Genomic DNA, 27,075 nt, shown 5'->3' with positions numbered 1-27,075 from the left:
AATTGATGAGCTTGACTTTGAATATCTTAGACAACATCTAAGGCTCCTGTGAACTGAACAAATGAACTGTGGAATAGTAGGTGGTCATACAAATCTAAAACTCATAACTGATGTTGGGTCTAGGGATGACTTGGGGAGTATAAACATTAATAGGATAATTAAACCAGGGGAGTGGATGACATTCAGAACATGAGAAGAGAGAGGAGCCTGGATTTAAAAATTTCAGGAATAAAGGAGTTTATTAGTGGGCATCCCTGTCCAATACCAGTACATTGGACATCAGTATAACCAGGTTATAGTTCTGGCCTTGCCACTTCTTATAACTATGCCATGGGCAAGTGATTAAATGGTTCTCATTTCATTTTCCTAATCCATTCCTGGAAAAGCCTCTGCCTCCACCTTTGGTAATGCTCCATCAAAGTTGTCTATGTCCTAATCCCTGGAACTTGTGAAAATGTCAGGTTACATTGCAAAGGAAAATTAAGCTTGCAGATGGAATTAAAGTTGCTAATCAGCTGACTCTAAAATAAGGAGATTATCCTGGATTATCCTGGTGGGCCCAATGTAATCACAAGGGTCCTTAAATGCAGAGGAGAGAGGCCAGAAAGAGAGAACCAGAGGTAGCATCATGAAGAGAACCTGGCCTGAGTTACTGGCTTTGAAGGTGGAAGAGTGGGCCGTGAGCCAAGCAATGCCGGCCACCTCTAGAAGCTGGAAAGGCAAGAAAACTGATTCTCTTCTGGGAACTCGAGGAGGAATGCCACTTGCTGCCACCTTTGATTTTAGCCCACTGAGGCTCATTTTGGACTTCTGACTTCCAAAACAATAAGATAATAAATGTGTGTTGCTTTAAGCCACTAAGTTTGTGCTACAACAGCACAAACTTAGTGGAAACTAAGGAAACTTGTGTTAGGAAACTAATACAAGTGATGGGCAGATGAAATGAGATTATGGATATGAAATAATTTTAAAGACAGCAAATGGACATACAAATGGATATGCTTATGAGGGCACGTTTATGTTTGCCTCTACTGATTTCAGTGACAGATATTGAGCACTAGGTGGGGGTGAATTGTGCCAGACGTGATTGGTTTTAACATTAGACTTTTAAGCAGTTACTAAGTAACAGGGAAAATGATCAGAAGACAAATGTCGCGTGAATATGCAATCGATGATGATAATTCTGGTATTGAGATATCTGTGAAGTGCCTGGTAGTGTGTCAGAGTGGTTGTGATCACTGAAGACAGCTTCTCTACCCACTCAAGGACTGTCCACATTCAGGGCCCCCTTTCCACCTACAACAAATTGTGCTGGAGCCTTAGGTGAACTTGGGCCTCATGCTGTTGACCCTGAAGAAATTAGCAAAACATTTTGAGCCTACAGTGATACTAGCCTGTGGAGCTGTTGTAAAGAGATAAGTATATACATGATTAATCCCTTTTCCCTCTTTCTTTCCTCTCCACTCCTAATTTCAAACCCTTCTCTCTTCCCACCAAAAATATGAAGACAGCCGGTTTCAACTGGGCTTTAGCACAGCTGGTAAAATAGCTTCAAGTACTTATCTTCTGTTATCAGTATATCATCATAAGAGACTAAAGTGTGTTTTCTAAGAATATGCAAGAAGTTTTCTATTCTGATAAAATTTTTAAGTCCGTATTATGAAAAGCAATATGTTGTAGATGGTGACATCAGCCTCAAGAAATGCCCAAAGAGGCGGGGTGGCTGAATGCTTAGGAGGACTCAGGCTAGCAGGTCTTAGAACCTGGGGCAGGGAATGGGTAGTCAAGGTCAGGCTGTAGAGAACGAAGTAAAACAGACTGAGCTTTAGGAACGGGATGGAAGGCTCTGACAAAAATACCGTGGCGCATTCTTAACAGTCAGCCGGTAGTAAGTTCTGTGCCGTGGTCAGCATCAACCCTGTTCAGCCTCAGGTAGAAAGAAGGGTAATGATAATGGATTTCCTCCTTGAGTATTTAACTGAGTGCCAAGTGTTGTCTTAATTATATTACAAAGAATCCTCAAAATATTCTGTTAGGTAAGTAACGTGACGCTCATTAACATTTTTACAGATGGAAAAACTGAGGCACAGAGAAGTTTATGAATCCGGCCAAGGTCACATAGCTGGTAGCTGGCTGGTAGAGTTACATGACCTACAGACAAACCCCTTGACTGGGAATCCAGAACATCTGTCAGATAATAGCAAGGCCCCAGCCCCTGCTTAGTGTCTGTGGCTAACCAGTGAGGGGAAAACTGGCAAAATCAAGATGGGGCAGCAGATGTAGAGGGGATTGTCTGTATCCTAGTACAGACAATGGGAAAAAAGATTCAGCCATCAGAACTGGATGCTTAGAGTACTCTGAATGTCGAGAAGAAGACTGAAGAAGTGCGTTTGTCACAATTGACTGACTCACAGGGGTAGCTGGATATCACATCAGAATGTAGAGCGCCAGCTTAAAGCCCCCAACCCTCTCCCAACTGACCACACTTCCTGTAGTCACTCCCCTAAATGCCTCCACCCAGAGACCTTGTGAGAATCCTGGTGTTTGCTAGTTCGCCCAGAGTCAGACAAGTCAAGCAAGCATGTCACCAGCTGAATTGGGGAGCACCTCTCCCCTCAAACAAGAAAGTACCCCAAAGGATACAAATTAAGAGGAGGAGGTTTCAAGCCACCAGTGGGACAGGAGCTCTGTATCCCATTTCACAAAACCAATAAAGAAAGTAGGAAGCCCCTTGAAGAATTGTGCAAACTGAATCTAAAACTGCATTATGCCTTCCCCCCCGATAATACTGTTACTGTGGAAAGTTATTATATGTGTGTCTCTGAAGACTTTAAAATGGAAATAAACATTTTCCCCAAATCAGCTGTCATCATCAAAATGAGAATCTGTCTTACTGTTAGAAATTCTGAGTTTAAAAAGTTTCTATTTCTAAAACTAAATGCTGATGAGAGCTATACAGTCCAAAATAGAAACATTTTTTTCTCCTAAGAATAAACATCTGAAGTTCGAGTTATAGTTAGCTGGTCCAGTATTGCATAGAAAAGACTGTTAATACACACACATTCAGAGTGAGCATAAAGATACATCTTTGTTCATTGTCTGAATTATAACTATGCATCTTTCTAAAGTATTAAACTAAAGATCCACAAAGGATGCTATTTGCTTCCAAAGGTTTATCACCTTTCCTGGAAAATATGTCAGAATGTTGATCACAGGATTGGGGATTTTAACCACCCACATTTTTGTTCACTTGAACAAGATGGAGCTAAAGCTGAATAAGATGGTCCCCTTGTCGTAACAGAGTTTGTGATGCCAGATTCATTTCCATGCAATTAAAGGAACACTTTACTTTTTTTCCTTGGAGAGGATATAAAACTGTGCTTTTGTAAGAACACTGTTCAGTTTAATATTTCAGAGAGATAAACGCTGATTATTTACGGAAAATTTTAAGATAAAAACTTAACGGTGTATGAGGAAAGTTCAGTTGTAAAAAGCTTCATTGCTATAGTCTTTTTTTCACCAAAATGAAACTTTTTAGATGTTTGCGTGTACTATACTATCATTTCTATCAAACCGAAGTTCCACTGCAGATGATGAAAGGAAGAGTGGTTTTAAATGCATTTAGTTTGGCGCTTGCTTTCTCAGGTACACTTGGAATAATATTATGGAGTATATTTAAACAAGCTGAAAACAAGCACTCAAAGCAGGGGGAAGACGTACTTTCTAGCAGTTGTCAAGTCAGATGTTCTGGATACAAATAAGGTGTCCCTAGTCCCAAGGGCAGTCAAGCTTTGGCCGAGTGGGCAGCTCCTTTGCCCTCTGAGTGGAAGTCACGTTGAGTCTGTACCTGAGAAGTGCTGCCGGTTGGAGACAAGCCAGGGAACTGGAGGGGCTTACGTTTTGGAGTTGGTCTCAATCTTACTCTAAAGAGGACTTCATCTTTGTTTTTTACCAAAAAAAAAAAAAAAGTAAAGTTTTGTTTGAGAGGCTTTTTTTTGGTAGAATACTCCCTGGAAAGGGGAAAAATTCTTTCAGATTTCGGAAACCAAAGAACGAAAGGCAAGAAAGCCTTCTAAAATAAGTTTAAACGTCTCAACCATTGGAAAGATTGTATGCCATAATTTGCTAACAGTTTCAGGGGTCTGATAACTGTGTGAGAAGCCAGGTATAATTTCAGAGCTTCTAGCTTGGAACAGCCGTCCTCAGCCCCACCCAATGAGTAGGGTCTTTCCTTCCTAGTCGTCCATTCAAGCTTTTTGGTGGGCTGAGGATATCTTTCTGCTCTCTTAGAACCATCCTGGTAAATCCATATAACTGAGAACATTTCTGCTCACTTAACCCTCAGCACAATTCTGATTTCTTTTAGAGTCTGGAGGAATGGGTTAATTCACGACAAATATTTCCTCACTGGGTATACCACACCTCTCACTGACAAATTGCTTTGTTGGGTACAGAAGAAATATACAAGGTGATAAATCTCTGTCTGAAGGCACCAGCTACTTAGCTGAGGGAGAACAATGCACTTAAATCTTTGGTGCATAACATAGGATGTTACATAAAACTAATGGGTCTTCTACATGTTACATAAAACTAATTGGTCTTCTACGTCTTGAAAAGTAAAATGCTGTGAATGTTATAAAGAGGATATTTGGAGAGTCAGAGTTATGGGAACGATGGCTCTTGAATTAAGCTCTGAGGGCTGGTTTTGAGGAGTGAGGGACATTTTAGCTAAAGAAACCTCACAGCAGCGGGGCATGTGGGCACAAGGAATTTGTTAACTGTGAGAAAATGATCATCGGGGTCCAACCGCTCTGAATGCATCCCTGCTCTGCCAATAAAAACTAGCATTGTGTCTTCAGACAAGATGTTTAAATTCCGAAAGCCTTAGTTTTTTTTATCTGTACAACGACAGTAGAATCTACCTGTTGTGATTTGGTGTCAGGAATAAATGAGATCGTACCCAGAAATCGTTTAACGTAGTGCCTGATGTATGCTATGTGTGTAATAAATGTTCGTTATTATTTCTCAGTCTGTATCCTACTCCATAGCCATCTTTGCAGTATTTGATAGTGGTTTAAAAACTGTTCAATTTGGACATCACTTCTTCCTTAGCTTCCATTGAACTCCTGCCTCCTCTTTGACCATGGCTCTTCCATCCCTTAGAGGACCTCCAAATGGCCTCTTTACTCTTTCTGTTGGTGACCTTTTCACTCCCATGCCTTTAGGAACTACCTGTGTGGTGGGTGACTTCTCCAATCCTGAAGCACATTTCTAACCACTTGCTGATATTTCCGCTTGGATATCCCACTGGCACTCTTGGCTCAATATATCCAGAACAGAATTCACTGTTCCTCTTCCTCAGCTCACACCTGTTGGTCATCTGCCATCCTTAATGGTGCCAGCTGGTTCCCAGTCAGTTGTAAGGGTTCAGTGTCACCACTGACTGCTTTTCTCAGTAACTTCTCATTGCATAAGTTGTCAGGTCTGTAGCACGCATTTGTTTTTCTCTTTGCTTCCACTGCTAGAATCCCTGTAAATCCTTCTGGCTAGTGTCCTTGCCCCTCTGCAGTCCATCTTCTCTGCAGACCATTGACATATTAATCTTCCAAAAACCTGGCCATGATCTGATACCACCTCTGCTCCAAGGCTTCCGTTTCCTCCCTGTTCACTGCTGAATACAGCTTCCCTAAGCAAGTGTCCAATCCACACAAGTCCTGACTCACCTTCCACATTTTCCCTGGCACACTTCTGTACATCCCATTTGGGTATTCCATGATCCAGTCAAACTGAATGGCTATACTCTAAACTGCCCTTTGCTTTTCTGATTCTGGGCATTTCTTTCTGCCTGGAATACCTGCCTCTTTGTAGCTTTTTTTTTTTTTTTTTTTTTTTTTTTTTTGCGTTACGCGGGCCTCTCACTGCTGTGGCCTCTCCCGTTGTGGAGCACAGGCTCCGGACGCGCAGGCTCAGCGGCCATGACTCACGGGCCTAGCCGCTCCGCGGCACGTGGGATCCTCCTGGACCGGAGCACGAACCCACGTCCCCTGCATCGGCAGGCGGACTCTCAACCACTGCGCCACCAGGGAAGCCCTCTTTCTAGCTTTGCCTCTCACGTTTTATATTTCCCCGTCAAGATCCACCTGAGATCCCAAACTCTGCATGAAGTTCTCCCTCTTCTGTTACAGTATTTGTCGCATTCTACCTAGTGTAATTTTATGCACATTTTATGTCTTCTACTAGACCATAAGCACCTGAACCACATTTTACTTCTCCTCTGTTAATATCCCCGCCTCTCCTTTCCTGCCCACTTCCTAGTACTATGTCTTCTGTATAGTTGCTGTTCAGCAAATGTTTCTCGAATCAGTAATACAGTGAGAAACATAAAGGCATTTCATTTTAAGCAAGGGAGGGGTAGTGATGAAAATGGTATTGGAGGAAGATTAGTCTGATACTAATTACATGAGGAATCTGAGCTATGTTTTCAGAATATTTGAAACTTAAAAAGGGAAGTAAAATTATTTTATTGATACCCTGAATCCAATTTATCCTTTCAGGCATAGGGAAGGCCTAGAAAAAGCCTTTGAGATGGAGGTTAAAGGAAATTTCTCTAATTTGTACTGATATGCATAGTTCAGTATCTCCACTTTAACCAATGCTAAATAAATAAGTGCATAATAATTACCAAACCTTGTTGATATTCTCAGACATGACGTTCACATTTTAGATGACCTAGTATGATGGAGAACCCGAAGTCAAATCTCATACCTAAATTCTTAATTACATGAATACTCACAGACACACTACTTTATAATCAGTGGGTATCAAATTATGCACTATGATCCGTGGTCATTTTGCTAGTTTTTACTTTCCATTTGTTCATTATCTTTAGGTTCAGTGTATTTTTTTTGCCATGGAAAATGTCATTGGTAGTGTAATTGAGAATTACATCTATACTCAGCAATTTTGAAAGCTTAACTGCTCATTTTCTCAGCATCCTCTTAGTGTTATTGGCTTGAACTGATCCTTCTGGAAGAATTTCACCATGATATGAATTCTTGAATATAATTTGTGCCACCTTGCAGGCTTAGAATCAAAATCACAGAATCAAAACTATGATCCACGAGGGCAAGTTTTGGTTCTACACAAAGGACAATGTAACTATGACAAAAGGGAAGCATCTCTCAGATATTATTTTTTCTTATCTTACTTAAAGATATTAAAGTATATAATTACTTGACGTGTCTAAGTGCCCTCCTAATAATTTCAGCGTAAGAAGTCTCTGCTTCTTCACCATACTCAGAATGCAATGGAGAATAATGCCTGTCAGAATGACTTTTCAAATACACACTGAATGGGGACATGAGGAGGGCAGGGCTGGTCCCCTGTGGACATTGTAGCAGTGACACAGACAGTTTATTCACCTTTCCCTTCCCCCAGTGTGAAAGTATTACCCATCTCTGTTATGGACACATGTAAATATAATTAATTTATGATTACTCAGAAACAGAACGAATTTTCCAGGATACTAGGTTCTTCCCTCTTTTTTCTTTTTATCGTTGAACTTTTTATTTCATCCCGTATTCTCATTTTCATGAAAAGACAAAGGATCAGGAAGCAGACTTGAAAGTAACAGAGAAAACTTTAAATTTTACTGTGGGAAAAAACTGAGGGCAGTAGCTAAATAAGGTTTGGGGCTTTTTTTAATGCATTAGTCTTCCATTTTTGAAAGCAAGAAAATATGAAAGAGAGCAGGCAAGCAAGAAGTAATACCTTATTTGCAGCACGAAATTTGTCCCAAAATACCAGTATAGGACTCTACAGAGCTAAACTGAAATACATGGAACAGTGCATCTCTGTATTAGTTTTCTTTTGCTGCTTTAACAAATTACCACAAACGAATTGGCTTAAAACAGCATAAATTTCTCTTAACAGTTCTGCAGATCAGAAGTCCAAATGGGTCTCACTGGGCTAAAATGAAGGTGTTGGCCAGGCTGCATTTCTTTCTGGAGGCTTTAGGGGAGAATATGCTTCCTTGCCTTTTCCAGTTTCTAGAGGCTGCCTGCCTGCAGCACTTGGCCCATGGCCACCCCACCATCTTTAAAGCCAGCAATGAAGAATTGAGTCCTTCTCATTTTGCATCATTCTGGCTTTGACTCTTCTTGCTTCTTTCTTCCATATTTAAGGACCACTGTTATTACATTGGGGATTAGATAGTCCAAAATAATCTCAGTATCTAAGATCAGCTGATTAGCAACCTTGATTCCAGCTACTACCTTAACTTCTCTGTGCCACTATACGTTCACAGGTTTGGGAGATTTAGATGTGAACATCTTTGGGGAAGGGGTGATAATTCTGCTTATCACAGTTTTCCCTCTGGCTCAAAAAGATTCACATTCATCCCACATCGCAAGATCCTCAAAAGTCATTGTAGAATCAACTCAAAGTCCAAAGCCTCATCAGCTCCCTCAAAAGCCCCACATCTCATTATGTGCATTTGAATCCACTGGTTATCTTGTTAAAATGTAGATGCTGATTCAGTATGTCTGGCAGAGCAGGGATAGGAGTGAAGGGTATGGATGACTGTGATTTCTGTGTTTCTAATAAGCTCCCAGGTGATGTTATATTGATGCTGTAGATGCATGGACCACATTTAAAATAGCAAGAATTTAACTTCTCTTCTAAAATGCTTGGTGGCTATTCTTAGAAAACTATTCCTGAAATTTGGGTGTAGACTTTTAGATTGAATACATAGAGCAGGTCTTTGACAAACTTTAATACTATGGTATCTCACACACACACACACACACACACACAGACACTCAAGTAAAGAAAGGAATGGAGGGAGAAAAGGAGGGAGGAAGTAAAGAAAAAAAGATTATAAACAACAACAAAAAATAGTTTATACTTGCTGCATGTTTACTGTTTGCCAGGCACTGTTCTAAGAGCTCATTCAAACCTCAAAACCAACTGCGTCTTATTTTTATTCTCAACTCCTTTGTCACATGAAGAAACTGAGGCACAGAGAAATATGTAATTCACCTAAGGTTACCTAGCAGATGAGTGATGGAGGGGCCAACGGTTTATGCCCAGGGCTCTGACCCCAAAGCATGTGCTCTTTGGCTATATCTTAGATCTCTCTTATTTGCTCTACTCCCATATTTGCTATAGTGCAATGGATATACTAGCTTCAAATAAGATCAAATTGATGAGGGCAGTAGTTTAAGCCATAGGCGGCCGCAACAGACTAGAGAGAATACCATGGAAGGCTGTCCTCACCTCTCACGTGCAAGGTAGGCTGCAAGGAAGACTGGAGAGAAGAGACCACACCCCTGCCCGTAACAGACTTTAATCTTCTGAATGTCACACTGGCCAAGAGCAAAGTGTGTATGTTAGAATCCAGAGAGGGGACTTAGTTGTCCTAGCAGCTAATTAAGGTAGAGATGTCAGGTAAGGAATAGTACATGTGTATGGCCCATGTTCTGCCATGAGCACTTCCTATTCTTGTGGGAGAAGTTCACAGCATTGCCTGTGGAGAGTAGTTGCTGAATTCACAGGCAAACACTGACCAGTTGGTAAAGGATGCATGGAAGATTAGAGAATTTTACTCCACGCTTCATCGCTTTATAGTCTCAACAGGCTTACGTTAAGCTAGAATATTCTCTCCCATACTTTGAAGAATAGCATCAGGCATATAGTTTTGACTGTGTTAGCTCCCATTATTGTCATCATACAATTCAGCTCTGAGTCATGTATGTCTTTTGATGTTCTTAAAATTGTTACATAGAATGTTGTTTTATTTCTCCATCTAGCAAATTATGGATGGCAGTCACATCTTGCTTTAAATATGCTCCTTAATACCTTGAAAAACAATGAACCAATGCTAGGTTCTAAGACTTTGTTAATTGAATGAGTTTTGGAGACCCGTGAAAATCAGTGAGGTCACTCTTAAGCAGTGATTCTCACCCTGAGCACTCATGAGAGTTAATATATATATATTAATTAGAATGTATAATTAGATTAATTTTATATTAATTATATAAATATATAATATATATTAATTATTTATATATATATATATATATATTTTTTTTTTCTCTCTAACCCAGAACAATTCAGTCATTTTCTAGAGGTCAGGTCCAAAGCTTTCCATTGGTTTAAAGCTTCCCAGGTGATTTTAATGCACAGCAAAGGTCAAGAATTTCTGCACTAGATAATTTGTGAGAAGGAGGCATAGGGAGGCTTAGGAAAGGCCAACTGCTTTGGCAACTGAATAGGAAATATGTATTGGCTTTTGTTTCTTCTTCTTAAGGCGTGAAGAGGCTGGAAGGAGAGAGAGGTGATGAATGTCTCAGCACTGCTCTGGGCTTATTCTAGGTGCCAGAGGGCTGCTTATGGGTTTCCACAGCAGAAATATCATTACATGGCTACAATCCAAGGAAATTTCCTCTTCCTCCCATTACCCAAAGGGATCACTGTGGACTTCTGCTGCCCTTTAATGCCAAGTACTGTGGATAAGAGAAGCTTAAATATATGATATTCCTTTGGAATTCTAAGTGAGGGAAGAAGTCCCTGCACAATCACTTTCTCTTTTTCATCCTTTTCTTTGTCAGCTTCCATCAGGCTGGACTCTGCCCCTCTACTCCCTCTCACAAACTCTCCAACTGACTTGATGTTAAAAAATACGCAGGTGTGTTCTCAGGCCGCACCCTTCTCCCAAAGCTGTCGTCTTTACTTGCCTGTGACACAGGGCGCCTCTGTTACCCCTCTGCCCTGTGTTTCTACTTCTGACAATCCCTCCATCTGTTTCCTTCTTAGCTCTCAAGCCTCAAATCCTAACTCTTTACTTCTTACTTCTCAAAAGGCTCATGTAGTCTCAAATTATTCAGCAGGTGTTTTGGGAAATTATTTCTTGAACCCCTTCATTGTGCATTTTCTTCTACTGATGTAGTTTTTGCACTTAAATGTCTCATTCCCTCAACTATGGATCTAAAATACAGGCTTTCCCTTCAAACCTTCCTCTCTTTTCCTATTTCTTTTAGGGGTACCAATATTTTGTTTCATTAATGCCAGAACAAGTCAAATTAAAACAACTTCAAAAATAAACAAGCAAAACAAACACAACAGATTGATTCATATTTGCCTTCCGATTTTTTCATAACAGTGTACTATAGGTTTTTCCTTTCTTCTGTATTCCTACTTCTCCTTTCTTAGTCTAAGGCCCCCAGGATTCGTATTGCTCGCTAAAGCATGTCTTTTTGTATCTCCCTGAAAATGCTCCTGAACATCCTTGACTAATCTCACCAAAACACAGACACTTCTCTGTTTAATCCACCTACCTGCGAAAGGGATCATAAGGCAGCTTCAGAGGTAATGGTGATTTTTCTTTTTCTTCAGTTCGATGACATTACAATGGCTGTTTATTATTACTCTTTAAACTACACATATGTTACCTATGCTCTTTTGTGTATGTAATACTTTTAACTAAAATGAATTACAGTCATTTTTTTTAAAAAAAGTTCAAACTATGTCTTATTGTATTCTAGAGCCTAAGCTTGAAATACCAGAGTTGGCCATCAGCTAATCTCAAATAAACTGTCCCCTTTCTCACTGCTTGGCGATAGTAACCTTCCCTTCCAGTCACATTAATTCTTTCAGTATCCCTCACTTCCCACATGTGTTTCCTCTTCTGAACCTTATTCCCACTGTTTTGCTATCTGAGAAATTCTGTTCCTTCTTCCTTCCAAGATTGATATTTTCCTTCATCTTTCATAGCACATCTTTCTGTACACTCTCCCTTCTCCTTGCCTGGAACCCTTCCTGATGGTCAAATCTCCAAATCTATGTTTGGTTACATGCTGTGTTATAGTCTTAACTGACCTAGTTTGTTTGTTTTTTAGTATATTTATCATCTTTCCTCAGTTAGAATATAAAATCCTAGAGGGCTGACCATGAATCTTATGCTACTTTGTTTTAAATATGCTGGAGTATGCTGTTTTTGTTTGGTCTAATCATGTCGAGTGTCGAAATAATTTGGAGAATGTTACCGTAAATGTTGAGTGAGCCAAAAAATGTTGAAGGCCAGATACAGTCTTTAAGTGTCAAAAACAATGGCCTTTGAAAATGAATTCAAAGCTTTACCAAGTATAATAATCCTGCAGGCAAAATCACCTTTTGGAACGTTTTGTTCAGAGTCACTTGTGCTAATGTTATGTTTATAGCACACTTTAGGAAGATGGGCTAACGTTGCCATATGGTACATGTTTATTCTCTGCTTATCATCAAATCAGTTTTCTTCCATTTTAAATTTCCATTTTTAGGTTCATTTCATCAGCTTTTTTGATAAACATGGCACATGACTTGGTTTCTGAATTTTGCACTATTTTTCTTTATCATTTTCATCTAGGAAAATTACTTAAAAGTGTCCAGGAAAATGACTGCATTCTCTCCTGCCATGTGGCCTTCTGATTAACAGGAAGCTTTTAATAATGGCTGAAGCTTTTAACTCACCTAAAGCTGAAAGCCGATGTACAAATTGTCCTTTGTTTTTAATGTTTGTCTTACTTCTTATCATTTCGAATAATGTTTGTTTTAATGCTTATTATCATTTCAAGTATCATTTCAAATAATATCTTATGATTTAAGATGAGGATTATCATGTTAAATGTATGCTAATTGTGTTGTGACCCAAATATTCACAGTTTATTAATTTAAATCTGACCGTTTATGTTAAAATTCATTATTTTTATAAGAGATACAATTAAAATCAATTATTGAAATACATTTTAAAAGTAAGGTTTATCCACTATATGATTTTGGTTCTAAGAAATTATTGGAATGTCCTCTTTACTCCCAGGTAAACATACACACACACACACACACACACACTTTTTGATAGAAAATGAAATTTGCTCAAGATGTACAAAGTACCCAAATTTTCCCTCAAAAAAAAAAAAAAAACCCCACATTGTGTAGGCAATTTTTATTTATTATTTTTGGCTGTGTTGAGTCTTCGTTGATGTGCATGGCCTTTCTCTAGTTGAGGCGAGTGCAGGCTTCTCTTGTTGCGGTGGCTTCTCTTGTTGCAGGGCACAGGCTCTAGGCGCGCGGGCTTCAGTAGTTGTGGCACACGGGCTCAGTACTTGTGGCTCGCGGGCTCTAGAGCGCAGACTCAGTAGTTGTGGTGCACGGCTTAGTTGCTCTGCAGCATGTGGGATCTTCCCAGACCAGGGCTCGAACCCATGTCCCCTGCATTGGCAGGTGGATTCTTAACCACTGCACCACCAGAGAAGTCCTAACTAATCTTTTTATTGTATTTTTATAAATTTATTTATGTATTTATCTCTGGCTGCGTTGGGTTTTTGTTGCTGTACGTGGGCTTCCTCTAGTTGCAGCGAGCAGGGGCTACTCTTCATCGCGGTGCATGAGCTTCTCATTGCGGTGGCTTCTCTTGTTGCACAGCACGGGCTGTAGGCGTGTGGGCTTCAGTACTTGTGGCTCATGGGCTCTAGAGCGTGGGACCAGTAGTTGTGGTACACGGGCTTAGTTGCTTCATGGCATGTGGGATCTTCCCAGATCAGGGCTCGAACCTGTGTCTCCTGCATTAGTAGGTGGATTCTTACCACCGTGTCACCAGGGAAGCCCGTGTAGGCAATTTTAAGTGAGATTTCTGTCAAACGCTTAAGCAGAAACCATTTCAGAACACATAAAAGTTGAATATCTTGTCCAATACGTTATCTAAATCTAACAAAATTTTAATACTGAAACCTCGAAAAGAAAGTATACAAAAGAAAGGGAAATTGCAATGGATTGAATGTTTTTGTCCCGCAAAATTCATGTTGAAATCCTAACCCCCAATTGATGGTATCAGGAGGCAGAGACTTTGGGAGATGATTGGGTCAAGAGGACCCCACCCTCATGGCTTTAGTGCCCTTTTAAAGAGAACCCAGAGGGCAGAGCAAGAGCACCCTCCCCCCTGCTGCGTGAGGTAAGAGAGAAAGAAAGTCATCTTTCAACCAGGAAACAGGTCTTCATCAGACACCAAATCTACTGGAGCCTTTATCTTGGGCTTCTGAGCCTCTAGAACTATTGTTTGTAGGCTCCACAGTCTGTAGTATTTTGTTATAGCATCCCAAATGGACTAAGACAGAAAGAAAACCGTAGACCATATGCGCTAGTGGAATGGTTAATGTTTTTGAGTGTTTACTATTCACTAGGCACTATGATAAGCCTTTTTCAGAGGTGTAGAGACATTAAGTAATTTGCCAGGAGTCGCCAGATTACTTAGTAGTAAAATTGTACATAAAACCCAGGAATATCTGAAATCAGAACCCATTAATCAGGCAAAATGAAGTATTATTTTTGCTTCCTGGATGCAAAAGTTTTAAATAAATTGTTGGGAAAAATAGAATCCATAAGAAATCAAAAGAATAATACAAAATAGCCAAGGAAGTTTATTCTAAGAATAAAAAGATGATTTGGCATTGTTAGTAAATTAATTCATTGTCATGAATTTTATTACTCTTTTAAAGTAATAAGGAATAGCTAACTCACGTCAACAGCATCATATGAGGTATAGTGCGATCAAGCTTAAGGAGAAAAGAGCTGTCTTTACTGGAATTCAGCATTGTTCAGGAAATTCTTAGCAAATGTGATAATGCCACAAAAAGAAATGAATTAGAAATACTGGAAAGGAACAGCCAAAGTGATACTTACTTGCAGTTGATATGATGACTTGGAAAAATCCATATATAAGTCTGGATTCAAATTGATCTAAATTATTCTCCAGAACTTCTCTGTTATTAGTTTGTAGCCTAATTTGTCCACAAAGTCTTAATCTCTTCATCTATAAAATGATGGTAATAATAGCACTCATTTTGTGAATTTGGGAGATTAAATGAAATAAATAATATATTGCTTTTAGCATGGAACCTGACTAAAAGTAAGTGCTCAATAAATGTTAGCCTGTTATTACTAAGTGCAATACTTATAAAGCTGGAGAATAAAAATGAAACGTAAGCTTAGAAAATACATGTAGAAAACATGTAGAAAACACATCTGTGTTTTATGTGCCAGCTACAAGATCCTTTTACTTTGCTAAATGCTCTCTCTAGAGCAGTGCTGTTCAATACAGTTTTCTGCAATCATGGAAATGTTCCATGCTTTCCAATATACTGGGTTGGCCCAAAGTTTCGTTTGGGGTTTTCAAAACCTGAATGAACTTTTGGGCCAACCCAATAGCCACTGGTCACCTGTGACTATTGAGAACTTGATATGTAGCTACCGTGTCTGAATTTTTAATTTTATTAAATTTGAACAAATTTAAATCAGAATAACAACATGTGGCTGGTGGCTACCATACTGGAAATTAAAGCTCGAGAGGATCTCATAAATTCATATGGTTTTAATTACCGTTGTTATGCTATCGATTCCCAAATTAACCCTTCAGCCCACACCTCACTCTAAACCTCATTGTGTATCCATTTGCCTACTCCTCACCTACCTCTGCTTGTATTTCTCCAGTTTTCTCAGTTGCACCTTGCTCTTAGCAGATCCAAAATTGAACTCAGAAATTGATCCCACTGATGTTCAAGAAAATGAAAAATGTTTAGAAGTCCACTGTGAAAGAGACTAGTTGCCTCCCAGTATCCATCTGCTCCTCCTTCTTTAGCCATATGAACCCCTATTTTTTTGGGGGGGGACACATTTTCTGCAGGGTTCCTTGCAGTTGGTGGCTTCCAGCAAGTGTGAGTAAAGGGAGGTGGGCTGTTCTATTTCTCTATCCTGCTGCCTAGAACTAATGTCCGTTTTGAAGCTGGAGGAAAAACCAACTGAGGAGATACCCAGGTGGTCAGCTGGAAGGAGCATAGGTTCATGGAGTAGCCATAGCAACATGGAGCTTCCTACCTCTTTGTGAGAGTGTAACACATTCCCATGCTGTTTATGCCACTGTTATTTTGGGTTCCTTTGAAATAAACATATGAACCTAATCCTATCCTAAAACAAGAACAGGACCACCATTATAAAAACATTAAGGACTTCGAAAAATTGAATAAATGGAAATTCATACAAAATAACAATAATAATGATCATCATATTAATGTTTGACACCTAACCTGAAGATATAATAAGTGTTAAATAAATTTTTATTTATCTCAGCAACAATAAATACTTGTTGAATGAATGAACATTCCTTTGAGAAAGATAGAGATAATGCATTTGTTCAACATATATCTACTGAGTAGCTGAAATGCTAGGCAATGTGCCATTTTAAGAATAAAAATGAAACAAAAGAGGGGCTTCCCTGGTGGCACAGTGGTTGAGAGTCCACCTGCCAATGCAGGGAACATGGGTTCGTGCCCTGGTCCGGGAAGATCCCACATGCCGCGAAGCGGCTGGGCCCTTGGGCCATGGCCACTGGGCCTGCACGTCCAGAGCCTGTGCTCCTCAACGGGAGAGGCCACAATGGTGAGAGTCCCGCGTACCGCAAAAAAAAAAGAAACGAAAACAAAGACAAGCAAAGAAAACAAAAACAGGGAAGTAAGATCCAGTACCTTGGTATAGTTCTTTTCATTGATGATTTGCAAATGTTGACTTGAGAGTTAGCTGAGATAAACTTTCAATTTAGAAACAGCATTTTAAAAATTACTCTATGAAAGCTAAATGAAAAACTGTTACACTGTTTCATGTCTGTGATATTCACATAACGTGAAAACAAATGAATTATAAAATGAATATGGGAGAGACCTTCAAGATGGCGGAGGAGTAAGGCATGGAGATCACCTTCCTCCCCACAAATACATCAAAAATACATCTACATGTGGGACAACTCCTATAGAACACCTACTGAATGCTGGCAGAAGACCTCACACTACCCAAAAGGAAAGAAACTCCCCACGTACCTGGGTAGGCAAAAGGAACAAGAAAAAACAGAGACAAAAGAATAGGGACCGGGGCTTCCCTGGTGGCACAGTGGTTGGGAGTCCGCCTGCCGATGCAGGGGACACAGGTTCATGCCCCGGTCCGGGAAGATCCCACGTACTGCAGAACGGCTGGGCCCATGAGCCATGGCCACTGAGCCTGCGCTTCCAGAGCCTGTGCTCCACAACGGGAGAGACCACGACAGTGAGAGGCCCGCGTACCGCAAAAAAAAATAAAAGAAAAAGAAAAAAAAAAAGAATAGGGATGGGGACCTGCATCTCTGGGAGGGAGCTGTGAAGGAGGAAAAGTTTCCACACACTATGAAGCCCCTTCACTGGTGGAGACGGGGTGTGATGGAGGGGAAGCTTTGGAGCCACGGAGGAGAGCACAGCAACAGGGGTGCAGAGGGCAAAGCGGTGAGATTCCTGCACAGAGGATCAGTGCCAACCAGCACTCACCAGCCCGAGAGGCTTGTCTGCTCATCTGCAGGGACGGGTGGGGGCTGGGAGCTGAGGCTCAGGCTTCAGAGGTCAGATCCCAGGGAGAGGACTGCGGTTGACTGTGTGAACACAGCCTGAAGGGGTCTAGTGTGGCACAGCTATTCAAGGGGTAGTCTGGGAAAAAGTCTGGACCTGCCTAAGAGGCAAGATACCATTGTTTCGGGGTGTGTGAGGAGAGAGGATTCAGAACAGTGCCTAAACAGGCTCCAGAGAGGGGCACGAGCCATGGTTATCAGCGCAGACACCAGAGACGGGCAAGAAACACTAAGGCTGCTGCTGCAGCCACCGAGGAGCCTGTGTGCAAGCACAGGTCACTATCCACACCTCCCCTCCCGGGAGCCTGTGCAGCCCACCACTACCAGGGTCCCATGATCCAGGGACAAATTCCCCGGGAGAACACATGGCATGCCTCAGGCTGTTGCAACGTCACGCCAGCCTCTGCCGCAGCAGGCTCGCCCCACATTCTGTACCCCTCCCTCCCCCAGCCTGAGTGAGCCAGAGCCCCCTAATCAGCTGTTCCTTTAACCCCGTCCTGTCTGGGTGGGGAACAGCGCCCCCAGGTGACCTACATGCAGAGGCGGGGCCAAATCTAAAGCTGAACCCCAGGAGCTGTGCGAACAAAGAAGAGGGAAATTTCTTCCAGCCGCCTCAGGAGCAGCAGATTAAATTCCCACAATCAACTTGATGTACCCTGCATCTCTGGAATAGCTAAATGGACAATGAATCATCCAAAAATTGAAGTGGTGGGCTTTGGGAGCAACTGTAGACTAGAGTTGGGGTTTGCTTTCTGCACCTAATTTGTTTTTGGTTTTATGTTTATCTTAGTTTAGTATTTAGAGTTTATTATCATTGTTAGATTTGTTTATTGATTTGATTGCTCTCTTCCTTTTTTATATATATATAGATATACATATTTTTTCCTTTTTCTCTTTTTGTGAGTGTGTATGTGTATGCTTCTTTGTGTGATTTTGTCTGTATAGCTTTGCATTTACCATTTGTCCTACGGTTCTACCTGTCGGGTTTTTTTTTCTTTAACTATAGTATTCAGCGCTGGTTATCATTGGTGAATTTGTTTTTTGCTTTGGTTGCTCTCTTCTTTCTTTCTTTTTTTTTTTCTTTTTAATAATTTTTAAAATTTCTCATTTTAATAACTTTTATTTTTATTATTTTTTTCTTTCTTTCTTTTTTTCTCCCTTTTCTTCTGAGCTGTGTGGCTGACAGGGTCTTGGTGCTCTGGCTGGGTGTCAGGTCTGTGCCTCTGAGGTGGGAGAGCCGAGTTCAGGACATTGGTCCACCAGAGACCTCCCAACTCCATATAATATCAAACAGCGAAAGCTCTCCCAGAGATCTCCATCTCAATGCCAAGACGCAGCTCCACTCACTGATCAGCAAGCTACAGTGCTGGACACCATGTGCCAAACAACTAGCAAGACAGGAACACAACACCACCCATTAGCAGAGAGGCTACCTAAAATCACAGTAAGATCACAGACACCCCAAAACACAAAACCAGATGCGGTCCTGCCCACCAGAAAGACAAGATCCAGCCTCATCCACCAGAACACAGGCAATAGTCCCCTCCACCAGGAAGCCTACACCACCCACTGAACCAACCTTAGCCACTGGGGGCAGACACCAAAAACAAAGGGAACTATGAACCTGCAGCCTACGAAAAGGACACCCCAAACACAGTAAGTGAAGCAAAAGGAGAAGACAGAGAAGCACACAGTAGATGAGGTAGAAAGGCAAAAAACCACCAAGCCAAACAAATTAAGAGGAAATAGGCAGTCTACCTGAAAAAGAATTCAGAGTAATGATAGTAAACATGATCCAAAATCTCAGAAATAAAATGGAGAAAATACAAGAAACATTTTCCAAGGACCTAGAAGAGCTAAAGAGCAAACAATCATGAACAACACAATAAATGAAATGAAAAATTCTTCCCTAGAGGGAATCAATAGCAGAATAACTGAGGCAGAAGAGCGGATAAGTGACCTGGAAGATAAAATAGTGGAAATAACTACTGCAGAGCAGAATAAAGAAAAAAGAATGAAAAGAATTGAGGACAGTCTTAGAGACCTCTGGCACAACATGAAGCGCACCACCATTCGAATTATAGGGGTCCCAGAAGAAGAAGAGAAAAGAAAGGGACTGAGAAAATATTTGAAGAGATTATAGTTGAAAACTTCCCTAATATGGGAAAGGAAATAATCGTTCAAGTCCAGGAAGCACAGAGAGTCCCATACAGGATAAATCCAAGGAGAAACACGCCAAGACACATATTAATCAAACTATCAAAACTTAAATACAAAGAAAAAATATTAAAAGCAAGGGAAAAACAACAAATAACACACAAGGGAATCCCCATAAGGTAACAGCTGATCTTTCAGCAGAAACTCTGGAAGCCAGAAGGGAGTGGCAGGACATATTTAAAGTGATGAAAGGGAAAAACCTACAACCAAGATTACTCTACCCAGCAAGTATCTCATTCAGATTACACAGAGGAATTAAAACCTTTACAGACAAGCAAAACCTAAGAGAATTCAGCACCACCAAAGCAGCTTTACAACAAATGATAAAGGAACTTCTCTAGGCAGGAAACACAAGAGAAGGGAAAGACCTACAATAAGAAACCCAAGACAATTAAGAAAATGGTAATAGGAACATACATATCAATAATTACCTTAAATGTAAATGGATTAAATGCTCCAACCAAAAGAAATAGACTGGCTGAATGGATACAAAAACAAGACCTGTATATATGCTGTCTGCAAGAGACCCACTTCAGACCTAGGGACACATACAGACTGAAAGTGAGGGGAAAGAAAAAGATATTCCATTCAAATGGAAATCAAAAGAAAGCTGGAGTAGCAATTCTCATATCAGACAAAATAGACTTTAAAATAAAGACTATTAGAAGAGACAAAGAAGGACACTACATAATGATGAAGGGATCAATCCAAGAAGAAGATATAACAATTATAAATATTTATGCGTCCAACATAGGAGCACCTCAATACATAAGGCAAATGCTAACAGCCATAAATGGGGAAATCGACAGTAACACAATCATAGTAGGGAACTTTAACACCCCACTTTCACCAATGAACAGGTCATGCAAAATGAAAATAAATAAGGAAACACAAGCTTAAAATGATACATTAAAAAAATGGACTTCATTGTTATTTATAGGACATTCTATCCAAAAACAACAGAATACACTTTCTTCTCAAGTGCTCATGGAACATTCTCCAGGATAGATCATATCTTGGGTCAAAGCCTTGGTAAATTTAAGAAAATTGAAATTGTATCAAGCATCTTTTGTGACCACAATGCTATGAGACTACATATCAATTAAAGGAAAAACACAGTAAAAAACACAAATACATGGAGGCTAAACTGTGTGCTTCTAAATAACCAAGAGATGACTGAAGAAATCAAAGAGGAAATCAAAAAGTACCTAGAAACAAATGACAATGAGAACATGATGACCCAAAATGTATGGGATACAGCAAAAGCAGTTCTAGGAGGGAAGTTTATAGCAATACAAGCCTACCTCAAGAAACAAGAAACATCTCAAATAAACAACCTAACCCTACACCTAAAGCAATTAGAGAAAGAAGAACCAAAAAAATCCAAAGTTAGCAGGAGGAAGGAAATCATAAAGATCAGATCAGAAATAGATGAAAAAGAAATGAAGGAAACAATAGCAAAGATCAAAACTAAAAGCTGGTTCTTTGAGAAGATAGGGAAAGTTGATAAACCGTTAGCCAGTCTCATCAAGAGAAAAAGGGAGAAGACTCAAATCAATAGAATTAGAAATGAAAAAGGAGAAGTAACAACTGGCACTGTAGAAATTCGAAGGACCATGAGAGATAACTACAAGCAACTATATGCCAATAAAATGAACAACCTGGAAGAAATGGAAAAATTCTTAGAAAAGCACAAACTTCCCAGACTGAACCAGGAAGAAATAGAAACTCTAAACAGACCAATCACAAGCACTGAAATTGAAACACTGATTTTTTTTTTTTATAATTTATTTATTTATTTTCCGTACGCGGGCCTCTCACTGTTGTGGCCTCTCCCGTTACGGAGCACAGGCTCCGGACGCGCAGGCTCAGCGGCCATGGCTCATGGGCCCAGCCGCTCCGCGGCATGTGGGATCTTCCTGGACTGGGGCACGAACCCATGTCCCCTGCATCGGCAGGCGGACTCTCAACCACTGCGCCACCAGGGAAGCCCCGAAACACTGATTTTAAATCTTCCAACAAACAAAATCCCAGGACCAGATGGCTTCACAGCGAATTCTGTCAGACATTTAGAGAAGAGCTAAAACCTATCCTCTCAAACTCTTCCAAAATATAGCAGAGGGAGGAACACTCCCAAACTCATTCTATGAGGCCACCATCACCCTGATACCAGACAAAGATGTCACAAAGAAAGAACACTACAGGCCAATATCATTGATGAACATAGATGAAAAAATCCTCAACAGAATACTGTCAAACAGAATCCTGCAGCACATTAAAAGGATCGTACACCATGATCAAGTGGGGTTCATCCGGGAATGCAAGGATTACTCAGTATACGCAAATCAATCAATATGAAAAATAATATTAACAGATTGAAGGAGAAAAACCATATGATCATCTCAATAGATGCAGAAAAAGCTTTTGACAAAATTAAACACCCATTTATGATAAAGGCTGTCCAGAAATTAGGCATAGAGGGAACTTACCTCAACATAATAAAGGCCATATATGATAGACCCACAGCCTACATCTTTCTCAATGGTGAAAAACTGAAACCATTTCCTCAAAGATCAGGAACAAGACTAGGTTGTCCACTCTCACCACTATTATTCAACATAGTTTTGGAAGTTTTAGTCACAACAATCAGAGAAGAAAAAGAAAAAGTAATCCAAATCAAAAAAGAAGAAGTAAAGCTGTCACTCTTTGCAGATAACATGATACTATACATAGAGTATGCTAAAGATGGTACCAGAAAACTGCTAGAGCTAATCAATGAATTTGGTAAAGTAGCAGGGTACAAAATTAATGCACAGAAATCTCTTGCATTCCTATACACTAATGATGAAAAATCTGAAAGAGAAATTAAGGAAACACTCCCATTTACCACTGTAACAGAAAGAATAAAATACCTAGGAATAAACCTACCTAGGGACACAAAAGACCTGTATGCAGAAAACTATGAGACACTGATGAAAGAAATTAAAGATGATAGAAACAGATGGAGAGATGTTCTTGGATTGGAAGATTCAACATTGTGCAAATGACTATACTACCCAAAGCAATCTAGAGATTCAGTGCAATCCCTATCAAACTGCCACTGGCATTTTTTACAGAACTAGAACAAAAAATTTCACAATTTGTATGGAAACACAAAAGACCCGTATTAGCCAAAGCAATATTGAGAAAGAAAAATAGAGATGAAGGAATCAGGCTCCTGGACTTCAGACTATACTACAAATCTATAGTAATCAAGACAGTATGGTACTGGCACAAAAACAGGCATATAGATCAGTGGAACAGGATAGAAAGCCCAGAGATCAACCCACACACATATGGTCACTTTATTTTGATAAAGGAAGCAAAAATATACAATGGGCAAAAGACAGCCACTTCAATAAGTGGTGCTGGGAAAACTGGACAGCTACATGTAAAAGAATGAAAATAGAATATTCCCTAACACCATACACAAAAGTAAACTCAAAATGGATTAAAAACCTAAATGTAAGGCCAGAAACTATTAAACTCTTAGAGGAGAACAGACAGAACATTCTATGAGATAAATCACAACAAGATCCTTTTTGACCCACCTCCTAGAGAAATGGAAATAAAAACAAAAATAAACAAATGGAACCTAATGAAACTTAAAAGCTTTTGCACAGCAAAGGATACCATAAAGAAGATAAAAAGACAACCCTCAGAATGGGAGAAAATATTTGCAAATGAAGCAAGTGACAAAGGATTAATCTCCAGAATATACAAGCGGCTCATGCAGCTCAATATCAAAAAAAACTCAACCCAATCCAAAAATGGGCAGAAGACCTAAATAAACATTTCTCCAAAGAAGATATACAGATTGCCAACAAACACATGAAAGGATGCTCAACATCACTAATCATTAGAGAAATGCAAATGAAAACTACAATGAGGTATCACCTCACACCAGTCAGAATGGCCATCATCAAAAAAATCTACAAACAATAAATGCTGGAGAGGGTGTTGGAGAAAAGGGAACCCTCTTGTATTGTTGGTGGGAATGTAAATTGATACAGCCACTATGGAGACCAGTATGGAGGTTCCTTAAAAAACTAAAAATAGAACTACCATAGGACCCAGCAATCCCACTACTGGGCATATACCCTGAGAAAACCATAATATAAAAAAGTCATGTACCACAGTGTTCTCTGCAGATCTATTTACAATAACCAGGACATGGAAGCAACCTAAGTGTCCATCAACAGATGAATGGATAAAGAAGATGTGGACATACATACAATGGAATATTACTCAGCCATTAAAAGAAATGAAATTGAATTATTTTTAGTGAGGTGGATGGACCTAGAGTCTATCATACAGAGTGAAGTAAGTCAGAGAGTGAAAAACAAATACTCTATGTTAACACATATATATGGAATCTAAAAAAAAAAAAAAAAAAACTGGTACTGAAAAACCTAGGGGCAGTACAGGAATAAAGACAGAGAACAGACTTGAGGACACGGGGAAGGGGAAGGGTAAGCTGGGAAGAAGTAAGAGAGTATCTTTGACATATATACACTACCAAATGTAAAATAGATAGCTAGTGGGAAGCAGCCACATAGCACAGGGAAATCAGCTCGGTGCTTTGTGACCACCTAGAGGGGTGGGATAGGGAGGGTGGGAGGGAGACGCAAGAGGGAGGAGATATGGGGATATAGGTATATGTATAGCTGATTCACTTCGTTATAAAGTAGAAACTAACACACCATTATAAAGCAATTATACTCCAATAAGGATGCTAAAAAAAATGAATACGGACAGAGACAGAGTAAGCTAGACAGGACAAGCTCACTTTGCAAATATCATAGTATGATAACAATAGCTTTAAAGTGAGACTAGAGAAGCAAAAAATTTCCTAAATGTTAGCAAACATTTTTTATAAGGTTATTACATGCTAGTCACTGGTCTAAATGCTTATATACATATTGAATACTTCAGCAGTCCTGAGGGAATTTCTTTTATATTCATCACTCTCATTTTACAGATGTGGTAACTAAGACCTATGCAGTTAAGGAATATAGCGAGGCTCAGACACTTAGTGAAGGTGGATTTCAAAACCCGACATTCCTGCTCCAGAACTGGCGTTCCTAACCCATTACATGGAATGAAACAGCACAGTCCTTTCTGCCTCCGTGTTATGTACATGCTCAGCACAAAGTAAACTCTGCTATCGCATGGAATAATAGTCACAGGAGAATATTCCTCTAGACCAGGAAATCAACTGCTATCATAATTTCAAGGGTAGATATATAATTTGAAAACTGCTTTGTTCCCTTCCCTCCCAATTCTGGAACATCACTGGGAAAATATTACTACTGTGTGAGAATCACTTACCTAAACAAACCATAAAAGGAAACATCAAATTTAGATAAAAATTTACATCTCTCTCCTTTAAAAATTTTTCCTATGCTGTTTATCCTTTATTGTCCTGAAACCACTGAATTTACAATTCTGGTAGAGAATTTATATGATAATGAAATTAACCCCTTGTTTTTTAATAATAATGACATTGTGATTTCTGATTTTAGAAAGGGAGAAAGGATAGTATTAAATACTAAAATCAGGTATGGCTGTATTAGAACAAGGTGAGAATAAAGTACATATTAAATGATTAAATGAACAAAGTTGAAATAATAATTCACTTACCATACACATGCAGAGCATTTTGATAATCAAAAAATGAATATTGTTATACAAAATTAATTAAGGACTGTCCAAACATAGTTAATTTTATATTAAAAACCATAACCTGCAATTACTTGTGATGTTTTCTAAAAATTATTTGGCAATGATGTCTTGATCTTCCAAAATATTCTCTTAAGTAGGACCATAGTTTGTGATTTCAGTTACAGAGATGGAATATGGTATAATGTCCTAGGACAGATATAGATTGCCCTGTATATGAGTGAGTTATATCCCCAAATGTATTAATTTGTAAGTTAAATATTTAGAACATGAATGATTTTGGATTGAAAGAGCTTCATAAATGGTGATAATGATCCCAAACTAGTTTACTAAAGACCACTGAACCCCAGTGTACTGCAGTGAACTCAGTTTCATGTGCTTCTTTGCCATCCATGTAGCTTCTTTGGTCAACTTGTCTTTTCAAGCCTTTTGCCTATTTTTAGTTGGTTCTTTTCTTAATAATTGTTGAGAGTTTTTAATGGAATCTTGATACAAGTCCTTTATCAGAAATATATTTTGCAAATACTTTTTCCCAGATTGTAGCTTTTCTCTTCATTTTTAAACAGTTTTTTCAAAGACTAGAAATTTGTAATTTTGATAAAGTCTATTGATTTTTATTTTATTTTCTGCTTTTTTAATTTTTGTTTTATATTGGAGTATAGTTGATTAACAATTTTGTGTTTTCAGGTGTACAGCAAAGTGATTCGGTTATACATATATCTATTCTTTTTCAAATTCTTTTCCATTTAGGTTATTATAGAATGTTGAGCAGAGTCCCCTGTGCTATTCAGTAGGTCCTTGTTGGTTATCTGTTTTAAATATAGCAGTGTGTACATGTCAGTCTCAAACTCCCAATCTATCCCTCCCCGTCTGGTAACCATAGATTCATTCTCTAAGCCTGTGAGTCTGTTTCTGTTTTGTAAATAGGTTCATATGTGTCATTGTTTTTATATTCCACATACAAACAATATCATATGATATTTGTCTATATCTGTAGGACTTACTTCACTTAGTACGATAATCTCCAAGTCCATCCATGTTGCTGCAAACAGCATTATTTCATTCTTTCTAATGGCTGAGTAATATTCCATTGTATGTATGTACCACATCTTCTTTATCCATTCATCCATCGATGGACATTTAGGTTGCTTCCATGTCTTGGCTATTGTAAACGGCGCTGCAATGAACATTGGGGTGCACGTATCCTTTCAAACCATGTTTTTCTATGGATATATTTCCAAAAGTGGGATTGCTGGATCATATGGTAGCTCTATTTTTAGTTTTTTAAGGAACCTCCATACTGTTCTCCATAGTGGCTATACTCCCACCAGCAGTGTAGGAGGGTTCCCTTTTCTCCACACCCTCTCCAGCATTTATTGTTTGTACATTTTTTGAAAGTGGCCATTCTGACTGGTGTGAGATGATATCTCATTGTAGTTTTGATTTGCATTTCTCTAATAATTAGTGATGTTGAGCATCTTTTCATGTGCCTCTTGGCCTTCTGTATGTCTTTGGAGAAATGTCTATTTAGGTCTTCTGCCCATTTTTTGATTGGGTTATCTGTTTTTATGATACTGAACCGCATGAGCTGATTGTAAATTTTGGAGACTAATCTTTGAAAAGGGATTAGGAAGCAAGACCCTATTGATTTTTTTAGGTTTTTTTGATATTTTTTTTTTGAATTT

At 39.3% G+C, this 27,075-nt stretch overlaps 1 protein-coding gene across 1 annotated transcript in view; it reads left to right on the top strand.

The window, feature by feature from the left end:
* The window catches only part of PRKD1 (protein kinase D1), a 332,705-nt gene that overhangs the window by 205,009 nt on the left and 100,621 nt on the right, over positions 1-27,075 (top strand). The window lies entirely within an intron of this gene.

The sequence above is a fragment of the Orcinus orca genome, chromosome 2, assembly GCF_937001465.1.
Source record: "Orcinus orca chromosome 2, mOrcOrc1.1, whole genome shotgun sequence".
NCBI classification, from domain to species: domain Eukaryota; kingdom Metazoa; phylum Chordata; class Mammalia; order Artiodactyla; family Delphinidae; genus Orcinus; species Orcinus orca.
The sequence above is the reverse complement of the archived record's forward strand: the minus strand, read 5'-3'. Positions and strand labels throughout refer to the sequence as shown.